Source organism: Diuraphis noxia, unplaced genomic scaffold, assembly GCF_037042655.1.
Source record: "Diuraphis noxia isolate RWA-SAM2 unplaced genomic scaffold, SU_Dnox_SAM2 contig0001, whole genome shotgun sequence".
Lineage (NCBI taxonomy): Eukaryota > Metazoa > Arthropoda > Insecta > Hemiptera > Aphididae > Diuraphis > Diuraphis noxia.
In genome coordinates, this window is record NW_028301711.1 from 48,226,037 (window position 1) to 48,236,714 (window position 10,678).

Here is a 10,678-nt window from a genome sequence, read left to right on the forward strand (position 1 = left end):
AAGTTAAAATACTTTTAAAAGTACAAGATAAACATTGAAATTACAGTTAAATTGAGAAAAACAATATTTTATAAAAACTCCCATTTTCTTTACAACACCTTACAACTAACAATACAAAAATATGATTAAAAATAAAATAAATTTTGATATGGACAATAATATTCAGGGTAAATGTGAATGAATTTGAAGAGTAATTTACAGAAATTCTAACAAAGCTCATAATAATAATATTTCAAAAATCAACCTGTTTATTTTGATTGTAATTGTACAAGAATTGAATCACATTTTATGTGCCATCAAACATATATAAAACTAATGATCAATATTGAGTTAAAGTGATGGAAGTAACAATAAATCCAAAAGTTTCGTCAAAACGTTGTTATTAGATTGAAAGCATTTAAATGATTGCAAATAAATTTGAGAAATTATTTATTATTGAATAACACTCATTATCATTAATACCATGAATTCATCCGCTTTACATAATTGTTGTTGATCCAGCATTTCCATCCATGTTCTTAGTTGAATATCAGATTTGTGATTGACATAAGCGATTGCACTAGAAAAATAATTGTTTTATTATTTTGGTAATACACATGAGGGTAAATAATAATTAATACTGTGGTGATCCAATATTCATAACACGGCGAAGAGTACATATTACAATCAAATTATGCTTTACTGTTAATTTAAAATAAACCAATTTTAAACATCAAATATATTAAGAATGTGATACAATAAAATTAACATATTCAGTCATATGAAAAAAGTAAAACATACATTTAGACTTTTTTACTGAATTCTATAGAACAACCATCAGTGAAATCCTATGGACTCTAAGCAATATGTGATAAAATAAAAAAAATAGTCAAAATATCAAAGTCCAAAATTATACAATGGAAATGATGCATTTAAACAAATTTTTATCAAAATAAAATAGTCTATGTAAGAGTTCAACTAAATATGTATATATTACTCATCACATGATCTGGGAAGTTAAAATACTTTTAAAAGTACAAGATAAACATTGAAATTACAGTTGAATTGAGAAAAACAATATTTTATAAAAACTCCCATTTTCTTTACAACACCTTACAACTAACAATACAAAAATATGATTAAAAATAAAATAAATTTTGATATGGACAATAATATTCAGGGTAAATGTGAATGAATTTGAAGAGTAATTTACAGAAATTCTAACAAAGCTCATAATAATAATATTTCAAAAATCAACCTGTTTATTTTGATTGTAATTGTACAAGAATTGAATCACATTTTATGTGCCATCAAACATATATAAAAATAATGATCAATATTGAGTTAAAGTGATGGAAGTAACAATAAATCCAAAAGTTTCGTCAAAACGTTGTTATTAGATTGAAAGCATTAAATGATTGCAAATAAATTTGAGAAATTATTTATTATTGAATAACACTCATTATCATTAATACCATGAATTCATCCGCTTTACATAATTGTTGTTGATCCAGCATTTCCATTCATGTTCTTAGTTGAATATCAGATTTGTGATTGACATAAGCGATTGCACTAGAAAAATAATTGTTTTATTATTTTGGTAATACACATGAGGGTAAATAATAATTAATACTGTGGTGATCCAATATTCATAACACGGTGAAGAGTACATATTACAATCAAATTATGCTTTACTGTTAATTTAAAATAAACCAATTTTAAACATCAAATATATTAAGAATGTGATACAATAAAATTCACATATTCAGTCATATGCAAAAAGTAAAACATACATTTAGACTTTTTTACTGAATTCTATAGAACAACCATCAGTGAAATCCTATGGACTCTAAGCAATATGTGATAAAATAAAAAAAATAGTCAAAATATCAAAGTCCAAAATTATACAATGGAAATGATGCATTTAAACAAATTTTTATCAAAATAAAATAGTCTATGTAAGAGTTCAACTAAATATGTATATATTACTCATCACATGATCTGGGAAGTTAAAATACTTTTAAAAGTACAAGATAAACATTGAAATTACAGTTAAATTGAGAAAAACAATATTTTATAAAAACTCCCATTTTCTTTACAACACCTTACAACTAACAATACAAAAATATGATTAAAAATAAAATAAATTTTGATATGGACAATAATATTCAGGGTAAATGTGAATGAATTTGAAGAGTAATTTACAGAAATTCTAACAAAGCTCATAATAATAATATTTCAAAAATCAACCTGTTTATTTTGATTGTAATTGTACAAGAATTGAATCACATTTTATGTGCCATCAAACATATATAAAAATAATGATCAATATTGAGTTAAAGTGATGGAAGTAACAATAAATCCAAAAGTTTCGTCAAAACGTTGTTATTAGATTGAAAGCATTAAATGATTGCAAATAAATTTGAGAAATTATTTATTATTGAATAACACTCATTATCATTAATACCATGAATTCATCCGCTTTACATAATTGTTGTTGATCCAGCATTTCCATTCATGTTCTTAGTTGAATATCAGATTTGTGATTGACATAAGCGATTGCACTAGAAAAATAATTGTTTTATTATTTTGGTAATACACATGAGGGTAAATAATAATTAATACTGTGGTGATCCAATATTCATAACACGGCGAAGAGTACATATTACAATCAAATTATGCTTTACTGTTAATTTAAAATAAACCAATTTTAAACATCAAATATATTAAGAATGTGATACAATAAAATTAACATATTCAGTCATATGCAAAAAGTAAAACATACATTTAGACTTTTTTACTGAATTCTATAGAACAACCATCAGTGAAATCCTATGGACTCTAAGCAATATGTGATAAAATAAAAAAAATAGTCAAAATATCAACGTCCAAAATTATACAATGGAAATGATGCATTTAAACAAATTTTTATCAAAATAAAATAGTCTATGTAAGAGTTCAACTAAATATGTATATATTACTCATCACATGATCTGGGAAGTTAAAATACTTTTAAAAGTACAAGATAAACATTGAAATTACAGTTAAATTGAGAAAAACAATATTTTATAAAAACTCCCATTTTCTTTACAACACCTTACAACTAACAATACAAAAATATGATTAAAAATAAAATAAATTTTGATATGGACAATAATATTCAGGGTAAATGTGAATGAATTTGAAGAGTAATTTACAGAAATTCTAACAAAGCTCATAATAATAATATTTCAAAAATCAACCTGTTTATTTTGATTGTAATTGTACAAGAATTGAATCACATTTTATGTGCCATCAAACATATATAAAACTAATGATCAATATTGAGTTAAAGTGATGGAAGTAACAATAAATCCAAAAGTTTCGTCAAAACGTTGTTATTAGATTGAAAGCATTTAAATGATTGCAAATAAATTTGAGAAATTATTTATTATTGAATAACACTCATTATCATTAATACCATGAATTCATCCGCTTTACATAATTGTTGTTGATCCAGCATTTCCATCCATGTTCTTAGTTGAATATCAGATTTGTGATTGACATAAGCGATTGCACTAGAAAAATAATTGTTTTATTAATTCGGTAACACACATGAGGGTAAATTATAATTAATACTGTGGTGATCCCATAGGCGTGCACAGATTTTCATTGCAGATGCAGCATATAAAATTAAGCAGCCCATTTTTTAACAATCGGCCAAATAAATGTTGAATAGTCAAAATAATAATTATTGATCATATTATACACAGGCAGTGTTATTGTTACCCAATTGGTTATGATAATATCATTTTTTTTTTTAACAATTAACAAATCTTTACATACAAAATTTAAGGAAAAATTTGTTCACTACTTTTGAAAACACCAAGTTACAATTACTATCAGACTTAATTATTTATAATATAAAATAATTATATTATTTATGGTTCACATCAATTTTATTTACTTTATTAATTATTATAATTTATATTAAATTATTAAATAATGAATTGCCCCAACCGGCCCATAGACTAATCAATCAGCCTAAAAAATGTGGCAGATGCAGCATATGAACCTTCTGCTGCACCCGTGCGCACGCCTATACTCCCCTTCAACCAAAAGAGATAATTATATATTTTGGTACAATTAAATGTAAAGTGTTCACTATACTAAGAGCTATGATATGTGTTTTAAGATTATACATATTACATTTATTTAATTTAGAGTACCCAATTGAATCATGTGCTGTATGGCAATTTATACAATATTAAAACTATATTTGATAAATCCCACCTCAGTTTAAATCAATTTTTAATTTAGAAGGATTGATAAAATATGAATTTAATTTAATAACTGTATACGTATATATGATTGAATATTAAATCTATTATTTATTTGTGATTATATACTTATGAATCTTTATATTGTATTTATTATATTGTATATTTTATATAAACTTCATTATTTTATTATATATTTTTATACCAACATTGTTTTACCTATATAATTTATATTTCTTTATGTTTAATACAATTTAAAAACATATACTAAATAAAATAAAATGTATTAAATATTTAAATGAACGATAGTTTTTTATTTCATTACCTAAAAACCTATAAATTATTTGAAATTTGCTTACCACTTTTTGATGCAGCAATAATAATTTCAGTTATTATATGATCAGAAAATTTTATTGAAATTATAAAATAAACCTATTTGTTGGATATGAACAGATTATTTTTTTATCAGTAACAAATATATTTTATTGAAATGATAAAATTATTAATCTTGACAATAATTTTCTTTTGATTTGTTTATCAAATAATGTATCTTATTAATAATATATTTTATTGTATTGATCAGATATTTTTTTTAAATAGTGTTAGCCATGACAATATTATGTGATCAAATTAATAATGTAAATTTAATCAATATGATAAAATATTTGTTATTTTTCAAGATGATCATAAATTGACACTTTAATGTTGTTAGTTGGACAAATCTGTTTGTTAACTGAACAGTGACAAATATTGTGTTGATCAAATCTATATTTTTATCAATAATACCAAGGTTTTTTTTCCTGTGTGTATCAGGATCACTGTGTCTATTTCAAATGCGACCTTATATCCTAGTCCAAGGTAAGGTTATGTATGGAGCTTCATCCAGTCAAACTAAGTGTAAGTAAAATATTAATAATTGTAAATTGACATATATTTAAGTAAGCTCGTGAATTTTGACCGCAACATAAAATTTTGACCACAACATAAATATATTTTGTTAATTTAAAACGGTTATTAGTTATTAATTTCAAAAATGACACATGGTGTTAAGTCTAAAAATAAAGAACAAATTAGGGATACAATTTTTTGATTCACAAGATTTTCATATTAATGATGTTTTATGTTGTAAGTTATGGAAGTTTGACAACGATCCTGCTTTATCATTGTTTTCATTTTTCTAAGTTCTTTTTCCAAGTTTTAATATGAAAAATCAAAGTATTGTAATGGTCTGTTGTGTTTTTGTTTGTGACGATAACAAATGCATTAGCTTGATCCATGTGTTTGTAATGCAAACACTGACTAACTTCTTGATCCACCTGGCAGTCTTTATTGTGTCATGATTTGAAGCAGTATTTATTATCGACTGATAGAAAATGTTATATAATATATACATATTTATAAAGATTATAATTTATAAGTTATTTAATCAAATGAGTGCAGAATTTGAGCATAAAAGTTTGTATTTTCTTAGAAATAAATAATATTATCAAAAATGTTGTAATTGTACCCAGACTCCCCTACAGTATCCTTGCTGTATTCATTTAATATAATACATAATTAATAATTATTTACATTTTACACATGTATTTCAGAAACCATAAGAATTTTAAGAAATCACAAAAAATTATATTGATCAAGGTATATGAAATTTTATATGGCTGATGCCAAGTTTTGAGAAGAAAAAAACAAAAATATCAATTCTAAATTTATATCTTATAATGTATTGGTGTAATCATTTAGTTTATTTTATTTTACATAGTTAAAGTTAAAGTTAATATTTTAATTGTTTGTTTATATGGAGTAAAATTAAGTTCTAAATCACAATTTGGTGTTACATAACAGATTTATCCAATCTTACGCCTACCATCATTAAGACTTTAGGAAATAGAATTCAATCAGTGTCATTAAGATATGCATTATATATTACTTATGGAGCTAATTATTATTTGATCGTTTGATTATTTTATAATTTATTGTAAACATATTATAATATTATATTTATTTCAGTTACCTTTATAAATAAATTATTTATTCATGTTTCGTTAAAAAAAAATTGTAACCAATTAGAGAGTTAAATCATTTACCTTTTACATAAAAATTAATAATGAATATATAAGTGTAGGTACACTTGCAAGTAATTTACCAAACTAAATTGTTGTTCCTATTTTCTTTGAAATTAGGTTTCATATAGGTATAATAAAAAGTCAAGTTTTTGTTACAAATAGGTAACATTTTTTTTTTAAATAATTACCTATTTTTTGACACTTTTTTTTCAGTTGTTTCTGGTTCATCTAAAACAGAAAATACTATTAATTTCTGTTTTCAACAGTGTTGTGTATTTGTGTACTAAAATCTATTTGAAACTTACAACATGAGGTCCTAAAGCAGCCCAATCTCCTGTTTTTTGGCCTGGGAGGCCTTATCCTTAACAGTGATCGTTGTTGCTCTGAAACATAGATTAATCAATGAATTAAAAGTACTTTTTTAGTAGTTTAACATAATGATAATACCTTTATTATTGTTTAGATTCACGGACAACAAGTATAAAATATAAAAATATATGTTTGCTAAGTAGTACTTATGTTTAATAATATGCTTATTTCAATTAATAAAATCAAAATCATTAAATATAACACCTAGGTATTAAGTGTAATGTATATATTAATTATTATTAATGTTATGTTTGGCGAAGTTAGAATTAATGTCATGGATATTTTATGAGATTAAAAATTTAAGTTTTATTTACTGAAAATATTTATTATTCAATATTCATGATAAAAATTAAAACATAATTTTTCTGAGAACCAAATACAATATTATTATTATTATTATTTTTTTTTTTGAGGCTTCAGCAGCAATGGTCATTAGCTTGTGGAACTGTAGATTAATTCAATATTATTATTATTATCATTAAGAATTTGTTGTTTTACTTATTTGTCTCATTTATTTTATTATAATAATGTTAATGTATATTTAGTAAACGGAAGACAATTGGATAATGTTTTTGGCATTTATAATGGTGTTAAAGACATAACTCAATGCCATGAGTTATTGTTCAGTGACTTTGACACACTATCAATATATACACGTGAAAATATTAAAAAATGTGGTTGAGTAATTTTGTGATTAATATAGCACTGGGTGTAATTAATGAGAGAAACATATTGCGAGTTTATAAATAAAATAAAAAAATATTGAGCTGTGATGTAACGGGTCATTTAAATAATGATCCTTCAAAAAAGATTTAAAATTTGGATACTATAGTTGTTCCAAAAGAGAGTTTACTTGTAATGCCATTACATGTAAATGGAAATCATTGGGTAATTATGTTTGCAGACTTTGATAATCAATTCTATTTCTTTGACCCATTCGAAACTATGGAATATAATAAATGTAGACATAATTTTGTGTCCATACTAAGTGAACTGAAAAAAAATCATGTGTACGGGGAGATAGGAAATGCGTGGCCTGAGATGAATTTTCAACTATTTTCTGATTATTCTAAACTAACTGATGGTTATAACTTATAACTGTGGAGTTTATGTGTTGTATTATGCAGAGTGTATGATGAAAAATAAGATTAACAACGTAAAATTCAATAAAGAATTCAGCCCAGGAAATGATATTTAGAAAGGTGTTAAAAGATCTATTGTTGGAAAAATCTGATTTCATGAGAGATATTTGTTTGTATTGTGGGTTAGGAAACCACAATAAAAAACCGCGCCAAAATGCAGTACCTCCAGTTTTGTTGAATACAATGCTAAGGTGGTGTGGAAATCTGTTAAAATGTTTAAATATACTGGTATATATTTAACTTAGATAAATGTCTAGATACTGTACGTGTAAGTTCTGAAAACCAGATTTCACTTGTCATCCAATCTAAATATATATATATATATAATATATGTACATAATATAGACATAAAAATTATATTCTTTTGGTTATCACCAACTAGTTATTGTTATTTCCATTACTACATAGAATTATGACACTGCATCAGTTACTTTTTCTAATTCACTGTTTAATACCTAATATGATGGCCAACTATTTGGATAATAAAATTTTTGTGGTCCAACTAATACACATTGACATGATCCTTCAACAAACAAATTATGTTTCAATTATTTTGAGACATTATATCTAAAAATTAATAGGTCATATTCTCAAAAATATACAAAAAATTGATTCTGGATAAACATGTTTTATGTATGTTGCGACTGGGCTAGAGATAAAACAAACAGTGCGGTAACATCCACTTAAGGATATTATAGATTTTATAAAATACATAAAAATTTAAGAAATATTCATTAATATCATATATATTATATACCTTATGTCCTTATGAGTATACATAAAAATCAAAAGATTAATTTTCCTCTTACATATTATATTCATTAAACTTGCACAATTATATGAATTTTGGAGATTTAATAAAAACATAATTTTTCTTTCTTGAATAATTCTATAAAAAAAATATTAATTGCAATTACCTAGTTAACTAATACCATTACGATTTTAAGATTACCTTAACTCTTAAGTGTTATTCTTATTACATTTCTAGTGTGTTTTCTTGATTGAACTTCCATAATTAGGTAATTGCACGGATCACGGCTAATCATTACAAAAACAATTTTATGTTAAATTGACTGTAAAACACTAAAATGTCACGGACCAAGATACTAAGACTAAATAGTAAATACCACTTATAGTATAACTATACTTAGTATAGAAGTCTGTGCTAAATAGTAAATACCTACCAAAATGTAGATCATACTATCATAGTATTTTAGTTCGTGATTAATATACTGAGTATAGATTACGATAATTCCGTTATCAAAATATAATGATTAAACAACTATTGAACAGTGTAGCCGCAGAATTGATTGAAACCTAGTTTTATTCAAAATATTATTCAAAATTAATCCATTCTACCCGCCAGGATGGAAATTAAAAAAAAAAAAAAACATTTATTAAAAGGTTTGTTTGCGCCGTTACCGATCCTGTGATTATTGCGATTGTCAGCAACAGCATTTGTGTGGTGGATGGGAGCGGGAGGGGTTACCCACAGTGTAAACTTTAATATACAACATAATATTATAACTAATCTTACGGACGCAGTGCGACAAGGGTATATTATACACAAAAAATATGTATAATAATAACAATAATAATAGTAAGCAATAAGCATCCTGGACATTATGACACAAATAATAATAATAATAATAAATCAAAACTAGTGATTTTTAGAAACATTAAACAATAATAAAAATAAGACCGGAACTGAAACTTGGTAGGACGACGTATACCCTAAACTGCAACAGCGCCCTTTTCAATCATCGACATACATCACTAGTGTGTTCTACAAAAGTTCGAAATATGTCACGCACACACACCGGCAGAAAAACGTGAGACTTGAGCTGTATGACAGACCAACTAAATGAGTAAATTAATATTGAATTAATTTTGATTTTTAGCAATGGATTTTATGAAAATTGAATTAGTTATAAAAAAAAGAAATTTAACAGTAGCAATAGATTTTTTTAAATTTGAATAAGTAATAAATAAAGAAATTGAACAGTGGCAATAGATATTTTCATAGGTCAGAAAAGTACAAAATACATTAATCAAACAACAATATATATTTGATAATCGGATAAGCAATATAATTTAATTAACACACAATTGGACGTTAGCAATAGATTTTCAGGGTTGAGATAGACAACTGACAACTTGAGTACAAATTGACGATTAACAATAGATTTTTGGGAACCCTTGAATACTGTAATCAAATATTTCTAGCGGAACGTACATATCACTATATCAGTCATCAAGATAGTTTATGGGAAAAAAGCACAACTCACAGGACTATCCGAGGAACGAGAGAACCTTTTTCCGTTCAATGTTGACTGTTGTTACGGTGCTGTACGATTGAGAATGATTTTTCGAGCGACATTGTCATTTATCTTAAATTTTAGAAAACATTTTTAGGGCTGGGATTTTGATGCATCTTTTTTTGGTGTATTGAACTGTTACTGATTTTTTTTGTTTATAATAATTGTTTTGATTTATGATTTTGGTATGAATTGATTTTTTTCAATATTTTTAATCTTAAACTGACAAATAAAAATAAAAATATGTTATAAATAAATATATATTTTTTTTGATTTTAATATTTAAAAAATGCCTTAAGCTGACAAATAAGTGATAAATGTATTGATTTTACAATAATGTGTGTGTTTATTTTTATTTATCAAATTTAATTTCACATAAGTTTATTATTCTGTAACCAAAAACTCAAAGAAATATAGTAATTGATATCTATTAAATATATTGTATATTTTGTATTTTTAATAATGTGGCAACGTTGCAAAAGTTAACAGGTAAAAACATTCTCAATCGTGTCATTAAAAAAGGTATGGCTGATAAGGACCATTCTCAA

At 24.8% G+C, this 10,678-nt stretch overlaps 1 long non-coding RNA gene and 1 pseudogene across 1 annotated transcript; one reads left to right on the forward strand and one right to left on the reverse strand.

The window, feature by feature from the left end:
* Nucleotides 1-3,439: 3,439 nt before the first annotated feature.
* On the reverse strand, nucleotides 3,440-8,989 carry LOC149060806 (uncharacterized). The gene is made up of 5 exons (XR_016189492.1): nucleotides 8,765-8,989; nucleotides 8,570-8,701; nucleotides 6,607-6,684; nucleotides 6,490-6,529; nucleotides 3,440-3,536 (listed from the first exon to the last, which is right to left on the reverse strand). It is a non-coding gene; the product is annotated as an uncharacterized LOC149060806 (long non-coding RNA).
* On the forward strand, nucleotides 7,096-8,052 carry LOC149060807 (uncharacterized; annotated as a pseudogene).
* Nucleotides 8,990-10,678: the final 1,689 nt, after the last annotated feature.